Source organism: Polypterus senegalus, chromosome 16 (genome assembly GCF_016835505.1).
Source record: "Polypterus senegalus isolate Bchr_013 chromosome 16, ASM1683550v1, whole genome shotgun sequence".
Classification (NCBI taxonomy): domain Eukaryota; kingdom Metazoa; phylum Chordata; class Cladistia; order Polypteriformes; family Polypteridae; genus Polypterus; species Polypterus senegalus.
In genome coordinates, this window is record NC_053169.1 from 99,092,880 (window position 1) to 99,115,881 (window position 23,002).

The following is a 23,002-nucleotide window of genomic DNA, read 5'->3' on the forward strand; positions in this document are numbered from 1 at the left end:
GTTGGATTAGGATTTATTCACCGTGGGGGTCTCTTATCATGTGACGTATCACACACAGGTTTAATTCTGTCATTCTTACAATTTAGGGCAAGACGATATATCATGGAGGAATAACATAACTTGACTGCCGAGAATTTAAAAAAAAAAGAAGTGTCGCTCCTTGGGTTTCCAACATGCTGCTGTCACTTGTCTGCAGTTAGTTAATTTTCTTAAAGGAGTTATCACTCCAATTTGACTCGCTGCCAGCCTGCTGCTCACTTTTACTTGGCATTTCAATCGATGGGCCCCCTTTTTTTTTTTTTTTAAGTGTGGATCCTGTTGGCACAATACATTAGTCATTTAATCGAATCGGAGAGGCGAGTGCAGTTTAAAAGGATGCCACCTCCGCAATTCATTTTAAAGGATGCAATGGTGAACGTCTCCTGTAGAATTAAACATCTCTGTTCCGTAATTACAGATTTGCACCTTTCATGCATTGTCCTTCTGCTTATACCTTCCTTTCAGAAAATGTCCACGTGTTTGACATGGCATGGTGGCACAGTGGTTAGACTCCTGGCACCTCTGGAAGACCTCAGTGGACGTCTCCTCTGATTTTTCCATCTTCCTCCTATCTATGAGATGCTCAGTTTAAGTTAACCATCGTTGCATGGCATGTGCTTGCACTAAAGTACACCTGGTGTGACTAATATGGTGGTGCCTCGCAGCTCAAGGGGACTCCGTTCAATTCCTTACCCAGTCTGCTGTTCACAGGTTCTCCTGGTTTCTTCTCATATCTACAGAATATGCATACATGATGTGAAATTAGGTCTAGTAAATTAGGTCTAGTCAAGCTGATGAATGGAGCAGCTACTTCATGTCTTCTGGATTAGTGTGTTGATAGAAACAGGCAGATTTGAGAGCTCAAAACATGACTTTTGTAAAAAAAAAAAAAAAAAGCCAAGAAGCCAAGATTAAAAGAATAACTGTCAGTGTGTCCGTCCAGTTGCTAGGTCTCTGTCATTCCAACAGATGGCACATCACAAACATTTGTTGTAATAAAGAGCATTGCATTGGTCATTCTAACAGATGGCGCATGACAAACAGCAACACTGCTTTTACAAAGTCCATACCACATGGCTTATGACAGAGACCTCTGCATTGCATTCATCATTCCAACTGATGGTGCATTGCAATCATTATCACTGCTTTACCAATTCAATTCCAAATAGCTAATAATAGAGACTCATGCATTGTGTTTCTCATTTCAACAGATGACTCCTCACAAGCATTTGCAGTAATAAAGTGTACTGCGATGGTCATTCCAATGGATGGCACATCACAAACATTAACACTGCTTTTACAAATTCCATATGAAATGGCACATAATGGAGACTCATGCATTAAATTTGTCATTCCAACAGATGGTACATCATACACATTTGCAATAATAAAGTGCACTACATTGGTCATTCCAACAGATGGTGCATCACAAACATTAACACTGCTTAACGAATTCTACTCCAAATGGCTTACATTAGAGACCAATATACTGAATTTGCCTATGCCAACAGATGGTACATCACAGACATTAATGTAGCTTTTACAAATTCCATACAAAATGGCATATAATGTAGACTCATGCGTTGTATTTGTCAGTCCAACAGATGGCACATCACAAACAATTTCAGTAATAAAGTGCACTGCGTTGGTCATTCCAGCAGACGATTCATCACAAACATTAACACTGCTTTACAAACTCCATTCCAAATGACTAGGCATTGCATTGGTCATTCCAACAGATGGAGCATCACAAACTCTTGCAATAATGCAAATAAGTCTGCACATTAGTGACGCAATTAACCGAACATTCTGTTAGCCCCCTTAATAGCTTCAGAACACTGTATGGACGTTGATTGTGACAAGTCCACTACGGCTTCGAAGTTCTTCTCATGAGGTGTACTTTCATGTTTCAGACCTCACATCGTGTATTCAGATCAAACATTTTGCACTTCCTACGAGCAATCATTTACCTTTATTTACATTGCATTCAATTTTTACCTGCCACAAATCTGCCCAAACAAGTATTCGGTCCAAGTTCTTCTGTAATGGTTTGACTGATTCCAGACTATCTACCATCCCACCTAGTTTGGTATCACCTGATTGCTGTTTACATTCCTATCCAGATCAGCGGCTCCTGCACTGACCCCATGGGACATCGCTCTTAACATCACCCAATTCTGATAACATTCCTTGCACCATAACTAACTTTTTCTCTGTTATTAGCTATTTATCTGTTAGATAGATAGATAGATTGTGCAAGAGTATCTATCTATCTATCTATCTATCTATCTATCTATCTATCTATCTATCTATCTATCTATCTATCTATCTATCTATCTATCTATCTATCTATCTATCTATCTATCTATCTATCTATCTATCTATCTATCTATCTAGTTAGCTAACTAGCTATCTAGCTGTCTAGTCCTGCCAACTACGCTATCCATCTGTCTGCTCCTGTAAAAAGCCAAGTTTCCCCCTGGGCACAAGTAAAGCTCGTTCTCTCTGTTTAAGGGGGCAAACATATGACTTGAGAATTTTACTCATCGGAGAAACCCATCTTACACTCACACCCCAAAGACATGCCGATGTGACAAGTGAACACTGGGCTCTGTAGGAGTTGGAGTTTTTGGATTGTGGGTGCTGCTGTGTTGTGCAGTTAGCCGGGTCAGGATGGGTCTCCGCCATGCCACCCGGACTGGCTCCATCTCTCTTCACCTGTGTTTCGGAATAGCAGACTCTGATAATGAATGAAAATGTCAAGCAACTTGTCTTTGAACAGTCTCTGTAACATGTGGCCCAATCTGTTGCCTCAGGCTGAGACATTATTACTAATTTTGTCATTGTCATCTCGACGATTAGAGCCGTTGTCGCCAGAATTCCCAGCAGCCCGGCACTTCTCACCGTTTATAAAGTTATTCAAACGTTCATTCGAAATTTTTGGTGTAATAGATCAGACGAGACGTTGGCCTGAGGCTCCGTCCTGGATGCAGGTGTCCCTCCGAGTCCTTTCCAGGACAGATACACGGCTAACTCCACACACTGGGGCACCCTTGATGGCAGCAGCGACAGCGCTGATCCAATCTGCTGCCCGTTGGCTGTGCCACTTGGGAAAGGGAAAGCTTTTAGAATGACAAAGAGCTCATGGAGGCCATGGCGGGTTGTTTTGAAACTGAAGACGGCCGGAGCAGAGATGTGTTTCTCAAGGAGCGGTGTCACAAGAATCCAAAATAGACTCCATGATGTTCAAGCAGGGCGACTGGAAAAGAATGGAAATAAACAGAGCGCGACTCGGCTCCTCTCGTTCTTGGCGTTTGTCACTGTGTGACCGTGGGACATGAAAAATCAGTTTACAGACGAAGATAAGAGAAGGACCAAAAAAGGCATAAGCCATACGTACACTTTGGCTCAGTTTAAGTTTCTTTGTTCTTTCGCGTTTTTATGCTTAGCACAAAGAAGCACTGCACATCGTTTTTCTCAGAGAACTTCAGTTTAGCTTAAAAAAAAACAGCTTTGATCGCAAATGATTTCACGGCGCTGTTTTCATAAGGAATTTGTATTATGGGCAACGCACACGCATGAGCAAGACACGCAGACCTTGGTTTAGGAAGTCGGGGCTTAGAACTGGAAAAGACGTTCAGGCTGAAAGAAAGCAACTGGGGCTGAGTGAAGAAACCGCTGGTGGTCTCGGCAGCCCCTGTGTCTACTTGGGACTTAATTAGTTCTTGTAGGCATGGAACAAAAAAAGAAATTCTACTAAACCCTTCACCATAATGTCCTTAGACTTCACTGATTTAATATTTACCGTCCGTTAAAGTTATATAAAAATAGCTTTTATTGTTTAGGGATGGGACGACTGACAGCCAGGCTTTGAAGCTGAAGCGCTCTTTAGCGAAGCTTCGTTACCACGTGACTGATGACGTCCGACGCTTCAAATGTCACTCAAGCGCCACAAGCTCGCCGACTGCTTTGAAGTTTTGGTGCCGCCCCACATGCCGCCAAAATGACCCCTCGTCGCTTCTACAGAAGAACACGTGGAGTTCAACAACCACAGCTATTTCTGCTGCACATTTTCATTCACAGGTTGGAGCTCAAGGTGCTCTCCAAGATGGCAAAGATAATCAAATTAAGCTTAAGTAAGAATAAGACGGCATACCGACGTGAACAAATGTGTAGGCCCCCCTTAGAGCTCATTGCAAAAAAATATGCCTCCTGAAAAGTGACAAAAGGACAAGTTGTTGTCCCCTGTGTCCCTGCATACCTTTTGAGATGTCATCGAGTAAAGCAAAGCCAGTGTGACAAGAGATCAAGTGTCGTTTGTTCTATAAATATCTTCTAAAATGGTTTGCACACATTTGTTGGGACCCCTAGAAAAAGACCCTAAGTCATTGAGGTTAGGAGCACACGCTGATACAGTGCATTACCGCACCCACCACACGACAGCCCAGCTCAGGATCCCAGATTAGGACCCGAGTGCAGCCATGCAACGCGTGACACCTCAGCACCACACTAATTCAGACGGAGTTAAATAGTGTGAGGTTTTATATGGTGGCTGGAGTGTCAATTCTATACCACCAACCTTGCTCAAGGGTCCAACAGAGCAGAGTCTCTTATGGCATTACGGGATTCGAACCGGCAACCTCCTAGATAGATAGATAGATAGATACTTTATTAATCCCAAGGGGAAATTCCCATACTCCATCGGCAGCATACTGATAAAAGTAAACAATATTAAATTAAAGAGTGATAACAATGCAGGTATAACAGACAATAACTTTGTATGATGTTAATGTTTACCCCCCCGGGGTGGAATTGAAGAGTCACATAGTGTGGGGTCTCCTCAGTCTGTCAGTGGAGCAGGACGGTGACAGCAGTCTGTCACTGAAGCTGCTCCTCTGTCTGGAGATGATCCTGTTCAGTGATTCTCCATGATTGACAGGAGTCTGCTCAGTGCCCGTCGCTCTGCCACGGATGTCAAACCGTCCAGCTCCGTGCCTACAATAGAGCCTGCCTTCCTCACCAGTTTGTCCAGGTGTGAGGCATCCCTCTTCTTTATGCTGCCTCCCCAGCACACCACCACGTAGAAGAGGGCACTCACCACAACCGTCTGATAGAACATCTGCAGCATCTTAATCCAGATGTTGAAGGACGCCAGCCTTCTAATGAAGTATAGTCAGCTCTGTCCTCTCTTGCACAGATCATCAGTATTGGCAGTCCAGTCCAGTTTATCATCCAGCTGCACTAACAGGTATTTATAGGTCTGCACCCTCTGCACAGTCACCTCTGATGATCACGGGGTCCATGAGGGGCCTGGTCCTCCTAAAATCCACCACCAGCTCCTTGGTTTTGCTGGTGTTCAGGTGATGGTGGTTTGAGTCGCACCATTTAACAAAGTCCTTGATTAGGTTCCTATACTCCTCCTCCTGCCCACTCCTGATGCAGCCCACCATAGCAGTGTCCTCAGCAAACTTTTAAACGTGGCAGGACTCCGAGTTGTATTGGAAGTCCGATGTATGTTGGCTGAACCCGACCGGTGAAAGTCCAGTCCCCTGTGGCGCTCCTGTGTTGCTGACCACAATGTCAGACCTGCAGTTCCCGAGACGCACATACTGAGGTCTGTCTGTAAGATAGTCCACGATCCATGGCACCAGGTATGAATCTACTCCCATCTCTGTCAGCTTGTCCCTAAGGAGCAGAGGTTGGATGGTGTTGAAGGTGCTAGAGAAGTCCAGAAACATAATTCTTACTGCACCACTGCCTCTGTCCAAGTGCGAGAGGGATCAGTATAACATGTAGATGATGGCATCCTCCGCTCCCACCTTCTCCTGGTATGTGAACTGCAGAGGGTCAAGGGCGTGGCGGACATCTATCTATCTATCTATCTATCTATCTATCTGTCTGTCTGTCTGTCTGTCTGTCTGTCTGTCTGTCTGTCTGTCTGTCTGTTTGTTTTGGTGTTTGTTTTGATCGGATTGTGTTTTGCTTATTTGTCATGTGATCTTTCAGCTTAATAAAATCTGAATTAAAGAAATAAACCAACCTCCTTCGATCCCGGTATCTCATCTTCTTGACTCCCCCTGGACACTCCTTCACATTTATGTCTCACCAGGTGGTTTCTTTCCCAGTGAATCAACAAATTGACAGTCTAAAAAACCAGGCTTGAATTACGAGACAAATGCGCCTTTTTCTCAACTAATGGAGACTCACCAGCGTCCTTGATGCGTCCTGTGTGGCAGGTTTGAACGCGACGTCAGAATTATGATGTGTTTGACTTAAAGGAGCCTGACAGAAATCGGGAATAAATGGCTTGCGGGAGCATGCAACTCTATATTTGGTGCTTAATCACTGTCTTTAGCCATTGATATTCCCATCCATTCACCTTTGTTCTTTATTGTAGGCAGGCTGCCAGATGCTTTAGTGGAAGAGCCTTCATTATGTAGCGCATTAAGAGATGCCGAGATTACCACTTGCATCAAAAAGGTTTTAATTGCCGCCTGCCTAATTCAACAATGGGGCCAAATCAATTAGTGTCTGAGCAGTGATTCAAAATGTATTGAATAGAACAAAAAAAAAAAAAAAAACGAGGGAGAAAACGGTAATTCATATATGCGCTCCGGGTGTCTCTCCATATTCAATAAAAAAAAATGGAAAATTTCTGCATAGTACTTATTTCTATTTCATCACAGTAGACTTATCGTAAATGGATGATAAATCGTTAAATTTAATGATGCACTAGGGGGCTTTGCCCCCTGCTCACTTCGCTCGCCAACCCCCGGGCTGGCACTACACGCTAGCCTCTTAGATGTGCCACCGCTCACAAATGGGGATACGGATGCACATTTTAAACAGATTGTTATTTTCATGGGAATTGTTACATATCCATAATAGAATTAAGTAATTTACATTAAAGCGAGTAATTCACCATATTAAAAAATAGTTAAACGTAATAATTTGAACTTAAATTACGTCTGATGTTGCGTTAGGGGAATTTGTTGCGTAATACGATTTCATTCTATTTGGCTTTGAAATTAACATGCAAATACTTTTTAAACTTACACTTTTACTGTAAAACTTCAGTAAAAACTATTTTTTGAATTCAATTTTCGTCACTGCAGTGGGCTGGCACCCTGCCCGGGATTTGTTTCCTGCCTTGTGCCCTGTCTTGGCTGGGATTGGCTGCTGCAGACCCCTGTGACCCTGTAGTTAGGATATAGCGGGTTGAAGACTGACTGACTGACTGGCTACGTTTTCGTCAAGATCGCATTGCATTTTGATTCCGTGTTTGGAGTTAAATCGTGACAACGCAACACATAACTGCCCGTGAGTGAATATCGTTTCTTTCTCTGTAATAAATAAACCGACTTTTTCAAATGTTTGTCCCTGTGATTTGTTAATTGTCATAGCAAAAGCTATTCTAACGGAAAACTGCAAACATTTTAATTACGAATGGCATATCAAGATCTCCTTTGGTCTCTCATGTTAGGTGTGCTACATTACCTTTCTTGTCTCCTGTTAAAATTTTACATGTCGGAATTGATCGGCCGATTTTGAATACAACTAATCTCGTCCTATTGCATAGTTCATCTCTCAGACATAAATTACACCAGTGGTTCTCAAACTATGGGGCGGGCCCCCTTAGTAACAAAAAGGGGGGCGCGAAGATGTGAAAAAAAGAAAACAAGAATCAAAAATATGAAAAATGCATCTATTGAAACCAGTACAAATGAACTTAAACTACATTCTGATGCTAGAAAAATAAATATAGATAAATGTCGATATAAGTTAAGTAGGTATAATAAAATATGCATCTATGATATATCATTAATTAAAAAAGAACGCATTGCTATTAGTGGGCTCCTTTCAAAAAAACGTTGGGGGGCGAGATTAAAACTGTTATGAAAACTCGGGTTTTAAATACGTAAAGGTTGAGAAACGCTGAATTACACAATTACATTACGATACGTCCTTCTTTCTGCAATAATTCGGCCAGTGGAAGACCAGACGGTGTTAACGGTTGTAGATATTCTTCGTGATATTGTAAGTTGATGTTTTCATCATCCGCACCATCACCACCAACTTCTGTTGATACGCATTTAACCAATTTGTCTGGTAACCGATCGGCAATCTTCGTGTTAATTTGTTTGACGTGCTAGGATTGCCCGTGTTCTCATTTTTTCTGTTGATAACCCTTTGTGATAAAATTGTTCAATAAGATTTGGATGTAATATGTCTTCTTTAATGGCGAACTTAAAGTGAGGAAAATGTTAAAATTTATAAGATTTGAGAGAGCAGGAACTGTGTCTGTCAAAAGCATTCACGCCAATGAGAGGTGAGAGGACCGCGGGCGTGGTTGAATATGGTTTAGAGGAGGGCGGGACTTGAAAAAAATCTCTTGAAAAAAGTCTTGTCTCGTCTCTGGATTTTTTATATAATAGAGAGATGTAATAAAATGAATGTGCATTTTGGGCCAGGCATACATACGAGGGTCATCACGAAATGAACGAGCAACCATTGGAAGTTTTGGTGCTGGAAAAAAAAATATATTGCGTCGTAATCTAAACCCCTGGATTTAATGTTTCTGAAAAATCTGTTTCTTTTGGACCCGCGTTCCCCGTCTTTCCTCGTGGTTTGGAACCACACGAGGTTTAATGACGATCAGGCGTCAGAAATATGCCTGCAGAGAGAACTGCTGAAAAGAATGGAGAAGTTTAAATCTCCAGAATCAGCGGGACCCCGAGATGGAGAATTGGATGCGGAGATAATCCACAGAGTGGGGTGTGGATGGGGCGATTGGAAGAAGGCGTCAGGAGTGTGGTGTGGGGTCAATAAATTAATGCAAAGGGTAAAGGTGAGGTTTATAAGAGCAGCTATTCGCCATGGGAATTTCAGTTACGGTACTCTCGCTCTTGGCCATTTTTGGTCTAACGTCTATGTAGTCCCGGTTATTTGAGCTAATGATGTCATTTGAGTGGGAAGAGAAATGGAACTAACTGTCCGGCAACATTCAGTCTTTTGTGTGTGACCAGATGAACAAACCAAAGAGTCCTGTGGAAAAGTTAGAGGGCCAACCAGAGAACCCGCTTCCATCGTATGTCCATAAATCACATGGCTCACAAGATAATGGCACTTCAGTGGAAGCTCTGTCACCAAAATGAACATCTCCATCCAGAAGGAAGGCCATTTTTATGGCCTCCTGAGCGTAAGAAGAAGAGCATTCTTCTTGCATTGGAACATCTTCTCGAAACCGTGGTGGAGAGAGAAGAAATGGTTAGCACCAGCACCCTCACTTTTCCAGAGGAGGTATTGCTTACCCTTTCAGAGCCTAGAAGGTTGTCCCAAGGCTTGCGTGCATGGCAAATGTTATAATTGTGAAATGAACAGCCTGGAAACACAAAAAAGGCTTGGGGAAGCCACCCGTATACTTAAATCCCGGCTGCCAAAGGCAAAATAGGTTGCACACTTGAGTACAGAGTTGAGTCCAAAACAGAACTGAGTACAAAGTGGAGGTTGTCGCACTTTTAAGGTAGGTCGGTGGAAGCGACGTCCTTGGGTCCTGGAAACCAGGAGTGAAGTCATTGTCCCAAAAAAGAAGCAGAAGTGACGTCCTCAGGCCCTGAGCCAGAAGTGAGGTCATTGGGTCGAAAAGCCGGAAGTGAGGTCATCAGGTCAACAACCTGGAAAGTGATGTCCCTGGCATAGAGAGAGAATTACTAGACGTCGCATGACCAACATCATCGTATGTCAACGTCGCCGCCATATTGTGAGTGGCACTGCTGTGGAGTGACGTAATGGATAAAGATGCCTCACGCATGTGCAGCTTGGGATTGTACAAACCGCTGTACGCTCCAAACCAGATCCAGGGGGATTACATTTCATAGGTAAGGCTGAACAATTGTTTGGGTTATATTTATAATCTTAACATTAGCTACGCCAGGCTAAGCTAGCAAAGCTATGCATTTATGTGCTCAAGTGAGCCTCCAGACAACGTTTTGGCTAAACGTATTTAGTCACTAACTATGTAGATTGTTGTCAGCTGCATTAAAGGTTTCCCAAAAAATCCACCTCAGGAAGCAGTGGGTGGTCAGGTAGCCCTTTGACAGGATTTTGAGAAAGCTGTCCTGTGACGTGTGCCGTGGTAGTTTGGTAACAGACGCTGTACCGGCGTCATATGATCAAAGCTACCACTCGCTCACGTTAAAAAACAAAGGAGGTTTGATGATTCCTTCTGAGGGTCCAGTCAAGGTGGTCAAAGTAGCTGAGCGTGTTATCCGACAGTCGACATGAGGGCAAGCTGTCAGTGGATCTTTGATCAATCAGTTTGTTTGGGCTGAGATTGGTTCAGATGAAGGAGCACATCGAGGAAACACAGTTTGAAATTGACAGCCATCATTTTATGCTCATGTCTTTAGTTGTGTCTGTCTTCGACAAACTAAGGCTGCACCATATTGCCAGACTGAATCCTCTCAAATTACAGAGGGGCAACACACGGAAACAGTTCTGTTTCAAGGATTTTAGATCCTATCCTGTATATATACTGCTCAAAAGAATTAAAGGAACACTTTTTAATGAGAGTATAGCATAAAGTCAATGAAACTTATGGGATGTTAATCTGGTCAGTTAAGTAGCAGAGGGGGTTGTTAATCAGTTTCAGCTGCTGTGGTGTTAATAAAATTAACAACAGATGCACTAGAGGGGCAACAATGAGATGACCCCCAAAACAGGAATGGTTTAACAGGTGGAGGCCACTGACATTTTTCCCTCCTCATCTTTTCTGACTGTTTCTTCACTAGTTTTGCATTTGGCTACAGTCAGTGTCACTACTGGTAGCATGAGGCATACCTGGACCCTACAGAGGTTGCACAGGTAGTCCAACTTCTCCAGGATGGCACATCAATACGTGTCATTGCCAGAAGGTTTGCTGTGTCTCCCTGCACAGTCTCAAGGGCATGGAGGAGATTCTAGGAGACAAGCAGTTACTCTAGGAGAGCTGGAGAGGGCCATAGAAGGTCCATAACCCATCAGCAGGACCAGTATCTGCTCCTTTGGGCAAGGAGGAACAGGATGAGCACTGCCAGAGCCCTACAAAATGACCTCCAGCAGGCCACTGGTGTGAATGTCTCTGACCAAACAACCAGAAAGACTTCATGAGGGTGACCCAAGGGCCCCATGTCCTCTAATGGGCCCTGAGCTCACTGCCCAGCAGCATGCAGCTCGATTGGCATTCGCCATAGAATACCAGAATTGGCAGATGCACCACTGGTGCCCTGTGCTTTTACAGATGAGAGCAGGTTCACCCTGAGCACGTGACAGAAGTGAAAGGGTCTGGAGAAGCCATGGAGAACATTATGCTGCCTGTAACATCATTCAGCATGAGCAGTTTGGTGGTGGGTTAATGATTGTCTGGGGAGGCATATCCATGGAGGGTCACACAGACCGCTACAGGCTTGACAAAGGCACCTTGGCTGCCATTAGGTATCAGGATGAAATCCTTGGACCCATTGTCAGACCCTATGCTGGTACAGTGGCTCCTGGTGCACGACAATTCCTGGCCTCATGTGGTGAGAGTATGCAGGCAGTTCCTGGAGGATGAAGGAATTGATACCATTGACTGGCCACCACACTTTCCTGACCTAAATCCAATAGAACACCTCTGGGACATTATGTTTTGGTCCATCCAATGCCACCAGGTTGCACCTCAGACTGTCCAGAAGCTCAGTGATGCCCTGGTCCAGATCTGGGAGGAGATCCCCCACAACACCATCTGTCATCTCATTAGAAGCATGCACCGATGTTGTCAGGCATGTATACAAGAACACAGGGGCCATACAAAGTGCTGCGTACAATTTGGAGTTGCTGCAATTCAATTTTGGCAAAATGGACTAGCCTGCCACATCATTTTTTCACTCTGATTTTTGGGGTGTCTTTGAATTCAGGGCTCTGTAGGTTGATCATTTTCATTTCCATCAAACGATGTGGCATCCTTTCGTTCCTAACACATTACCCAGTCTATATCAGTATAGATATCCAGGAGGATTTCTTTTTCCCATTGAGATCTGATGTGTTTTCAAGGTGTTCCTTTAATTTTTTTGAGCAGTTTATTTAAGTAACCACATTGTGTGTGTGACAGATTGAGAGAGGAATGAGTGAAATGTTTTCAGAAATTGTTAAGCCGATTTGTATACAATAAAATTGTTTATTGGGCGGCACGGTGGCGCAGTGGGTAGCGCTGCTGCCTCGCAGTAAGGTGGGTTCGCTTCTTGGGTCCTCCCTGCATGGAGTTTGCATGTTCTCAATCAATCAATCAATCAACATTTATTTATATAGCACATATTCATACAAAAAACTGTAGCTCAAAGTGCTTTACAAAATGAATAGAAAAATAGAAGACACAATAAAAGATAAACATAAGTCAACATTAATTAACATAGAATAAGTAAGGTCCGATGGCCAGGGTGGACAGAAAAAACAAACAAAAAAAAACTCCAAAGGCTGGAGAAAAAAATAAAATCTGTAGGGGTTCCAGACCAAGAGACCGCCCAGTCCCCTCTGGGCAATCTACCTAACATAAGTCAAACAGTCCTCTTTGTATTTAGGGTTCTCATGGAAGGACCTGATGATGATGGTCACGTAGACTTCTGGCTTTCAGTCCATTAATGTTGGTGCATCAGGATGCTTTGAGTAGGTGGTGGTGGCCACCACCACCACAAAGAAACCGGAAAAAGATTCTTTTGTTCTCCCCTGGTGTGTCTACCTGTATTAGTTTAAATGGCACTTTTGCCACTCGCAATATGGCAGACACGCTGACATCGCGTGTCGACTTGACAACACAGTGAATGCGGCGTCTACCTATATATGTCTATGGTCCTTGGGGCCAGAACCAGAAGTGAGGTCATTGTGTTGAAAAACAGAAGCGACGTTCTCAGGGCCAAAACTGGACGTGAGGTCATCGGGCCAAAAAACTGGAAGTGACGTCATCAGAACCAGGCAGAGTTTCCCATGTTTGGTCTTTAGAGGTAACGGAGAAAGGGTTAGTGCACCCTGCCACCCATCTGTTGGTCCTTTTAATTGCCTCCCATGCATATGTGTGTGACAGCATATTAGCTCTGTGTATGTGTATCTTCCTAAGCACTATGTTAACCTCTGGAAAAAAACGAGCCAAGAACATTTATTTTTTTAATGATACAAAATGTTATTACGTGTAGCGGAAATAGCAAGACATCAACATGGATGCAGTAGGAGAGTGTCAGGTGTCCACTGCTGCACATTTAGCACACGTTCTTCCATCGCATGGTCCAACGTCTCGATCAGGACTATACAAGTGGGTTGCTTTGGGCGCTTTTCTTATAATATTTCTTCTCTTGAGTGGAATGTCTGGGCCTGATCCGTACGATCAACGCGCCCAGAGCAGAAGCCAAAACCAAAATGAAACCTAACATTTAGGCCTACTTGAAGAGAAGCTAACCGACATTAAGAAGGAAGTCTCAACTTGTTTTCATGCAACCACTTTTCCTGGTGAGTGGAGGTTTAAATGAGGTAAGTATTATGGGATGTACACATGAAACAAGGCTGCAAAAAAAATAAGTAATCTACCAATATAAAGAGAACCTTAGAGGTTCGTGGAATGTCATGGAGTCCAGACGTTGTCTCGCTCTTCCCGAATCCTCCAAGCAGGCTGTACTTGTGGTGCCTACAGTTCCCTGTTATGATCGGATCCAATGATCCAATTTAAAGGGACAGAGCAAGATATGCAGATTTCTGGAGGAGCGTTGCAGCGCGAGCGGAGGGTGGATGAGGTGCAAGATGATTGAAGTGGGCTCTGGGGGTCTCGCTGGCCAATCCTTCTGTAACAGGCTTACCATCTTGGGTGCTGACAAGAGAAAGGCTGTGGAGATCACCCTGATGGATACTGTCGAGAATTAGGAGAGGAGAACACTGGGAGGGAGAGGGCTAACCTGGGCACAATTCTGGAACCCCTCAAACCCAGGCTGGGACAGCTGAAAGACCTGAAACTCCTGATGACCCCAGGAACGTCACGGAAGATGTGTGCAGGTTTGCATCGCAAGATGTGTCATGGAACGTAAAAAAAGGTTAATTAACGCTTTCTTCACGATTGAGCGTAATCCATTCAAAATCGAGAGTGGTCTCCCTTAGACTTTCTCGTACTCTCAGATATGGGGATGGATATTTGAGGAGTATACCGCAAGACAATGGATATATTATGTACTGTACATGAAAGACCCATCACCAACAAATCAAATCAAATTAATAATATATCGAGCAAATTATTATACAAGTAAAGATGAAGAAATTGGACTCCCCCACTGCATGAATCAAAGGTAAAGTACCACTTCCGCTTAGCAGAAATAGCCCAAAAGTTGATAGAAATCTACATTTTGTATCCAATACCTGTGTGCAAAATTTGGCCGACCTAAATGAAAGCGTACTCAAGTTATCGTGTTTACACACACACACACAGACATAATTCCAAAAATGTAATTTTCAGACTCCAGGAGGTCTAAAATGTCGAGATTAGTCAAAATCTTGAAATCGAATTTTTGAACGATTCCAATACTTTCCCTACGAGCCAGTAACTCGGACTCGGGGAGGTCTAAAATGTTGAGATTCATCAAAATCTTGAGGTTGAATTTTTGGATAATTCTAATAATTTCTCTATACATCGTACACGAGAAAGTAAAAAAACAGTAGAATAAACAGACAGAAAGAACAATAAAAAAAGAAAGAAATGGAGGGCCTGGCAAACCCCAGCAGGCTGCATTTCACACTCTTTTTACTTCATGGTGCCGTGGTAGCCAAAGGGTTCTTTGATTGACATCTTCAGAATGATTTCCCCATTGTAATTGTCATAACCTAGATATTCCGAGACCAGCCTTTTGAGCTCCAGCAGCCCAAAGCAGTCCCAGTACACATTTAGTAAGCCCTCCAGACTTCAGCTTGACGTTTCAGCCCCGTGTCCTTGTGTTGTCCACCCAAAGTCTCAAAGCCGCACACGACAGACAATGGCTGACAGCTCCCCCTGAATCTTTCATTTGTTTTTGCACATCGGGAAGGATGTCAGTCTGTCGTCGTTGGCAAGTGCAGTGCTTTGTTTTCCTCTGATGCTAGTAACTGCTGTGTTAGTGCTCACTGTGAAAGGCGCTAAATAAAATGTCGGTCGATTTGATTGATCTGAGGTGACATTTGCACGGCAGGGTAATCAAATCTTTGGAGAGATCTTGTTTGCCTACCGTCTCGTGCTCTTAGCTCGGGGAAACAGTTAGACGTGACGATAAGCAATAATGGAGTATTATGTGGAAGTCATTATGGAGCAATTAGCAGTGGGCCATAAACTGGGTGGGCTTTTATGAGTTCTAATATAATAAAATTTACTGTCTTCCTGGATATACTTTTCTTCTTAACATAAGGGAATGTCTTTTGACTACAACAGGTGTTGGCTCCAGTGTGGCTGTCGTTTTCTGTTTTCCTCTTATTTTTAATGTCTTTTTTTTTTTTTTTTGGTGCACTAGCATCTGTAATATAAAACTCATCCAGTTTACCTGATTATTTTAATTTAAACAAACTCACCTTCAGGGTTGGTGATGTTTCTTGGCACACTGTTTGTTGCAAAAAGCCCAGCATAAAATGAAAATCCATCACATTGTTTAATTCCATGTTATGCATTTCCTTCTTTGAGATTTGCAGCTGAAGGCATTTCCAAGTGAGACTCCGGAGTATAAATGACAACACCATCATAAAAATGTATTAGATAGACAAACAGATATGAAAGGCACTATATCATGATGGATAGATACAGTAAAAACTGTAGATAGGTAGCATAGTTGAAAGGATTATATAGATTAATAGATAGCATAGTTAGCAGGATTGGAAAGATAGGAAAGGCACTATATAATGATACAGAGATGGACAGAGAGATGTGAAAAACACCATATAATAGATAGGTAGGAAAGGCACTATATAATGATACAGAGATGGATAGAGAGATGTGAAATACACCATATAATTAATAGTGTAGCTGGAAGGATTAGATAGATAGATAGATAGATAGGAAAGGAACTATATAATGATACATAGATAGATAGAGAGATGTAAAATACACCGTATAATTAATAGATAGATAGCATAGCTGGCAGGATTAGATTGATAAATAGAAAAGGCACTATGTAATGATACAGAGATAGAGATATGTGAAATACACCATATAATTAATAGATAGATAGCGTAGTTGGCAGGATTAGATAGACAGATAGGGAAGGCATTATATCATGATAAATTGACAGATGGCTAGGGAAGGCACTATATCATGGTAGATGGATGGATAAATAGATGGATAGAGAGTGCCTTTCATAATGATAGATAGATGGATAGAGAGATGTGAAAAACACTATATAATAAATAGATAGATAGGAAGGCACTATATCATGATAGCTCGATGGATAAATAATTATGAAAAATATCAAGACAGATAGATGTAACTTTATTTGCTGCCAGAGGGAAGTTTGATATTTTTTTAATAGAAGCTCAATAAATGAATAATATTTTAATATTATGACAAAATGTCACCCCCTCTCACATATGTAGATAGATATATATGAAAGCCACTATAGAATGATGGATAGATAGTGAGGTCTGTAGGGGGCGCCACTAGGCCACAAACCCCTACACAAGTGCCAAGTTCACAGTGAATGTGTTTATTTAACAAAAGTATTTTTTCCAAAGGCTTCCTTTCCAACCACCTGGTACAAACAAATCTTTTCCTTTTCTTTTCATTTCTTCTTTACTCCTTACTCTTCCACTCCTCCCAAGCGAGTCTTGTTCTGCTCCGATTCCTGACTCCGACTCTCCGAGTCAAGTGGAGGACTCTGTTTTAACTGCCAATGCAGGACTATTTACGATGCTCAGTCTATTGTATCCGAGAAGTACTTCCAGGGTAGGCAGGACCACAATGGTCCCTGAACAGTCCATATAAGACTCCTCTTCTGGTGGCCCTCGCAGAACCTGACACGGCAGCCCCATGGGACCACAATGACCATGCTGCCCTGTGGACGTCTGTACTGGCACTGTCCAGATGGGATGGTCCTGCCCAGTGTACGGGGGGTGATGCACTGCCCATAGCAGATGGTTACACCCAGTCCTATCCTTCCAGCCTTCCAAGCCTAACCAGTGTGTCTCTCCATAGCTGGCCGGGCGCCAGCACTGGTGTAGTTGCTGCTGCAGCATCCTTCCCTGTCCACGTCCTGCTGTGGAAGGGGAATATGGCTGCTGCTTCACTGACCTTCCTTTATCATGGCCTCCTGGGCCGGCAAGCGAGTGGAGGTCATCCTGACTGGGATGCTGGTTCGTCCCTAGCAATAGAAACACAGATAGACAGACATGAAAGGCACTATATAATGGTGGATACTGCATATAGATACAGGCATTACATAATAAATAGATTGATAGGTAAGAAAGGCTCTGTATAATGATAGCTAGATCTTTCTTGAGCTTTTTAAAGAAGCTTAATAAATAATAGTTTTGTCAGGCGGGGGTTTGTATTCTGTTTTGTTAGGTTTTGTCTTTCTTCTTTATTTCACTTTCTGATTTCATTTCATAAAGTCTTTTGTTGTATAAGTCCAATTTTATTGTATGCAATGTTATTTTCTTCAAAAATAAAAATTTATATTAAAAAAAATTTAAGCAGCAATCTCTCCTCAAATATATACCAGAATCGTGTGTATCATAAGGATCTGTATTGTTTTATTGTCATTTCTGAATTATTACTTTTCATATTTTAATACTCTGTATGTTCCATTATGGTTGTACTTAATGTACTGAGTCTTTAAATGCAAGGCCATTCCATGCACTTTGTGGGTGGAGCCCAAGAGGCGGGGCCATGCTGACATCACTGCTGCTGGCTCCTCCCTCTACCTTTATCTGGAGGTCAGATCGAGAGGACCAGCCAGTGGATCACCGCCAGTTGTTGTTGTTTGGAGAATTTGTAAGTCTTGCTTTCTTTTGATATTTTCTGGTTCTGGATTTTTCCTTCTCCTGTTGATTTCGTATTTGGACTTGTTTACCTTGGATTACTTTTGTGGGAAAATCACTTTTGCCTCTTTTTGCTCTCTTAATCGTTTTGTTGATTTTTTTTTTTTGTGTGTGTACATTTTGCAATAAATTGCTTTCTTTATGCAGATGCTTTGTTGAACATGTCTCTACTATGATTTCTATCTGTATAGTAAAGTATTTTTGTATAATTTGGGACTTGTATAGTCTTTTTGATCTTTCAAAGCCAGGTCTTCATTCGGGGGCCTGGTAGGCCCTAAGCCAGCAGATAATTTTCTAGGCCAAGTTTGTCTGAAGTAAGCCTCTGCTGGGCTGGCCAGGCAAAGTTGCTGGCCTGCTTTATGGGAATTGTGGAGGCCTCAAAACCTTTTTGCCATGATTGTACCTCCAATTCACAACAAGATTGGCTAGAAAGAAAGAAAACCTCTCACCTGGCTGTCCCAGTCCCATCGAGGAGCTATACATACATACATACTTATTATTATTGTTGTTATTATTATTGTACATTTTATTTATATAGCACCTTTTATTACTGTTGGTATAAAGGAGCCCCACCATGTTTCTTAACACACTTCTGCAGCTCATTGACTGAAAGACCTCAGTGGTGCTGTGTCCGAGAAGGAGGATGTGCAGCATTGTTCATAATGGCATTTAGTTTTGTCTTCATTATCTGCTCCTCTACCATCTCCAGGGGGGTCTTGAGTGTGTCCCATAACTGAACTTTAACTATCTGATGTGGTGGGTCTCTCTAGAAGTGATGTTACCAGCTGTTTTTGTCCTGTAAAGGTGTTCACGAGAACTCCCTACAACCCTCTCTCGTTGTCATTCTTTACATTTGAAGCTCTGTCTCACGTCTCAGTGGCATCTGCTTCATACCAGTGGAAGTTATTTTCTTTTTTTATGTTTTTATTGGCCTTTTTTAGCGAATGATATTACTAAAAATAATCAAATTATCGAGAACTTCCCTTTGGTGGCCTTTCCCTTTTGCCAGCCTGAACTTACTTTAAGCAATTTATGAGACACCAGTTAAACGGTCATGTCCCCACAAGCCCCCAATTCATGTCTTTTGATCACGTACAGACTGGTTACTTTACCAGAGCTTGAACAAACTTCTATTTAACTTTGGTTTGTATTTGCATATTTCTCCTAATGCTGTATCCATGCGCATGTTTATTTGCAGCCCAGAATTCTACTCTGTGTTTAAATACAATTTAATTCCCTTCAGTTTTCTTTAGCCAATTAACTCAAAAGAAGAGCACATCTAGTAGACCCCTTTTTAAAGAGGTCTCGCCCTTGGTCCACAGCATCTTTTAAAACATTTAGCTTACCTGCTATGACTCTTTAGTTACCTGGAAACTAAAACTACACACGGGACTCCAAGTGAGGCCTCACCAGTGTGTTATAAAGTTTCAGCAGAACCTCCTGTGACTTGTACTCCACACAGCAAGGCGCTATATAACCTGACAATTTGTTAGCCTTATTAATGGCCTCTGAACGTCATCTGGTCATTGATAGTGTCGAGTCCACTACGACTCCTAAATCCTTCTCATGAGGTGGACTCTCAATTTTCTGACCTTATATCTCATCCCCTGTAGCCCTGAATCAGCCTTGTTGCTCTTCTCTGGTCCTTTTCTTGTGCTGCTATGTCTTTATGGAGACCCAAACTGCACACGGGACTCCAAGTGAGGCCTCACCAGTGTGTTATAAAGTTTCAGCAGAACCTCCTGTGACTTGTACTCCACACAGCAAGGCGCTATATAACCTGACAATTTGTTAGCCTTCTTAATGGCCTCTGAACGTCATCTGGTCATTGATAGTGTCGAGTCCACTACGACTCCTAAATCCTTCTCTTGAGGTGGACTCTCAATTTTATGACTTCAAAACTCGTCCCCTGTAGCCCTGAATCAGCCTTGTCGCTCTTCTCTGGACTTTCTCCAGTGATGCTATGTCTGGTGGGCCCAAATCTGCACCCAGGACTCCAGATGAGACCTCACCAGTTTGTTATAAAGCTTGAGGAGAACCTCCTATGACTTGTACTCTACATATCAAGGCGCTATATAACCTGACATCCCCTGTTAGCCTTCTTAATGGCTTCTGAGCACTGTCTAGATGTACAGTAGATAGTGATGAGTCCACTACGACTCCCAGGTCCTTCTCTTAAGGTCTATTTTCAGTTTTCAGACTTCTCATTATGGTATCAAACCTTGCATGTTCACTGCCTACATATAATATTCTTTACGTTTACTGCCATTTACCGCCCAAGCCTGTACAATTACCTCTGTGATGATTCAATGGACTCTCTATGTTCTGCCGTTCCACCCGCTGTAGCTTGGTATTCATCTGCAAACTTAACCAGCTTGTTCTTTGTTTCTCTATCCGGGTCATTTTTGTATGTTAACTTCCCACTTCTTTCAGTCCATGCCCAACAATCTCACGTGGGACCTGATCAAATGCTTTCTTGAAATGTTAAGATATTGTACCCTTGTGTTGCTTCCTCATAGAATTCCAGTATGATAGTGAAACGCGACTTTCTTTCCTTGTCTGGATCCAATCTGACTGCTCACAAAAACTCCTGTGCTTGCTAATGTGCTGCTTGATCTCCTCCTTAATAATTCCTTGCATTAATTACCTGTGATGAACATTAATGGTGTGTGAGTGTGTGAGTGGTCTCTATAATGGACTGGCGCTCTCTCCAGGATTGCTTCCTGCCTCATTTCTGACACTGCTAGGATGGAGTGAAGTAACTGGGCTGAGACTCGAGTGCTTCTGCTGCACTGCTGGCTGATTTGACTGCGTTACATCCACGGCTACTTCCTGTCCAACTGACAAAGAATCCAAGCGATGTCTTAGTCTTTCTTCCTTCGTTTGGCCTGAGAAAGTATTTAATTTGCCAACTGCTCTTTAAAGGAACAAAACAAAATACTGAAAAAATGCTCGCTACCCCCAGATGTGGAAGTGTCCCAATTATGAAAACACATCGGCGGACAGGAAAAATGTTAGCTTTGTCACCTGCCGGGATCGATATCGGACAGATGACAATGTTTATTTTTATAGTCCGCTTTTCACAGTCGGAAATAAATAAAAGCATTGGTGCAAAAACATTACAGGGGCCGGTGATGAAACACGCCGGAGGGGGCTTTGACTTGTGTCTCACTGTTAGCTTTGGGCCAATCGTTTACTGGAAATGATCGAATATTTATGGAGGGGAGAAATAAGCAGAAATGTTGGGTACCTTTAATTATGTGGCCTTCTATAATCTCTCTTATAGCGCCTTTCATCTTTCTTTTTAGATTCTTTACTTTTTTTTTTTATTCTAATGTTCAGATCAATGTGTGTGTGCATAAGTATATGTATGTATATATGTGTATGTGCAAATGATAAATAATATACCGTATATATGTATATAATATACTGTGTGTGCATATATGTATATACAGTGGTGTGAAAAACTATTTGCCCCCTTCCTGATTTCTTATTCTTTTGCATGTTTGTCACACAAAATGTTTCTGATCATCAAACACATTTAACCATTAGTCAAATATAACACAAGTAAACACAAAATGCAGTTTTTAAATGATGGTTTTTATTATTTAGGAGAAAAAAATCCAAACCTACATGGCCCTGTGTGAAAAAGTAATTGCCCCCTGAACCTAATAACTGGTTGGGCCACCCTTAGCAGCAATAACTGCAATAAAGCGTTTGCGATAACTTGCAGTGAGTCTTTTACAGCGCTCTGGAGGAATTTCGGCCCACTTATCTTTGCAGAATTGTTGTAATTCAGCTTTATTTGAGGGTTTTCTAGCATGAACCGCCTTTTTAAGGTCATGCCATAGCATCTCAATTGGATTCAGGTCAGGACTTTGACTAGGCCACTCCAAAGTCTTCATTTTGTTTTCTTCAGCCATTCAGAGGTGGATTTGCTGGTGTGTTTTGGGTCATTGTCCTGTTGCAGCACCCAAGATCGCTTCAGCTTGAGTTGACGAACAGATGGCCGGACATTCTCCTTCAGGATTTTTTGGTAGACAGTAGAATTCATGGTTCCATCTATCACAGCAAGCCTTCCAGGTCCTGAAGCAGCAAAACAACCCCAGACCATCACACTACCACCACCATATTTTACTGTTGGTATGATGATCTTTTTCTGAAATGCTGTGTTCCTTTTACGCCAGATGTAACGGCACATTTGCCTTCCAAAAGTTCAACTTTTGTCTCATCAGTCCACAAGGTATTTTCCCAAAAGTCTTGGCAATCATTGAGATGTTTCTTAGCAAAATTGAGACGAGCCCTAATGTTCTTTTGCTTAACAGTGGTTTGCGTCTTGGAAATCTGCCATGCAGGCCGTTTTTGCCCAGTCTCTTTCTTATGGTGGAGTCGTGAACACTGACCTTAATTGAGGCAAGTGAGGCCTGCAGTTCTTTAGACGTTGTCCTGGGGTCTTTGTGACCTCTCGGATGAGTCGCCTCTGCGCTCTTGGGGTAATTTTGGTCGGCCGGCCACTCCTGGGAAGGTTCACCACTGTTCCATGTTTTTGCCATTTGTGGATAATGGCTCTCACTGTGGTTCGCTGGAGTCCCAAAGCTTTAGAAATGGCTTTATAACCTTTACCAGACTGATAGATCTCAATTACTTCTGTTCTCATTTGTTCCTGAATTTCTTTGGATCTTGGCATGATGTCTAGCTTTTGAGGTGCTTTTGGTCTACTTCTCTGTGTCAGGCAGCTCCTATTTAAGTGATTTCTTGATTGAAACAGGTGTGGCAGTAATCAGGAAATTGAACTCAGGTGTGATACACCACAGGTAGGTTATTTTTGAACAAGGGGGCAATTACTTTTTCACACAGGGCCATGTAGGTTTGGATTTTTTTTCTCCCTAAATAATAAAACCATCATTTAAAAACTGCATTTTGT

The 23,002-nt window shown here is 42.4% G+C and overlaps 1 protein-coding gene across 3 annotated transcripts in view; it reads left to right on the plus strand.

The window, feature by feature from the left end:
• The window catches only part of LOC120516513 (1-phosphatidylinositol 4,5-bisphosphate phosphodiesterase beta-1), a 487,951-nt gene that overhangs the window by 114,050 nt on the left and 350,899 nt on the right, over positions 1-23,002 (plus strand). Inside the window, exon 1 of one of the 3 annotated variants that reach the window (XM_039738229.1) lies at positions 18,012-18,031. The exons of the other annotated variants lie outside the window; for them this stretch is intronic. The gene's annotated coding sequence lies outside the window, so the exon portion shown is untranslated. Of the gene's footprint in view, positions 1-18,011; positions 18,032-23,002 lie in introns of those variants that run through there. 3 annotated transcript variants of the gene reach the window in all.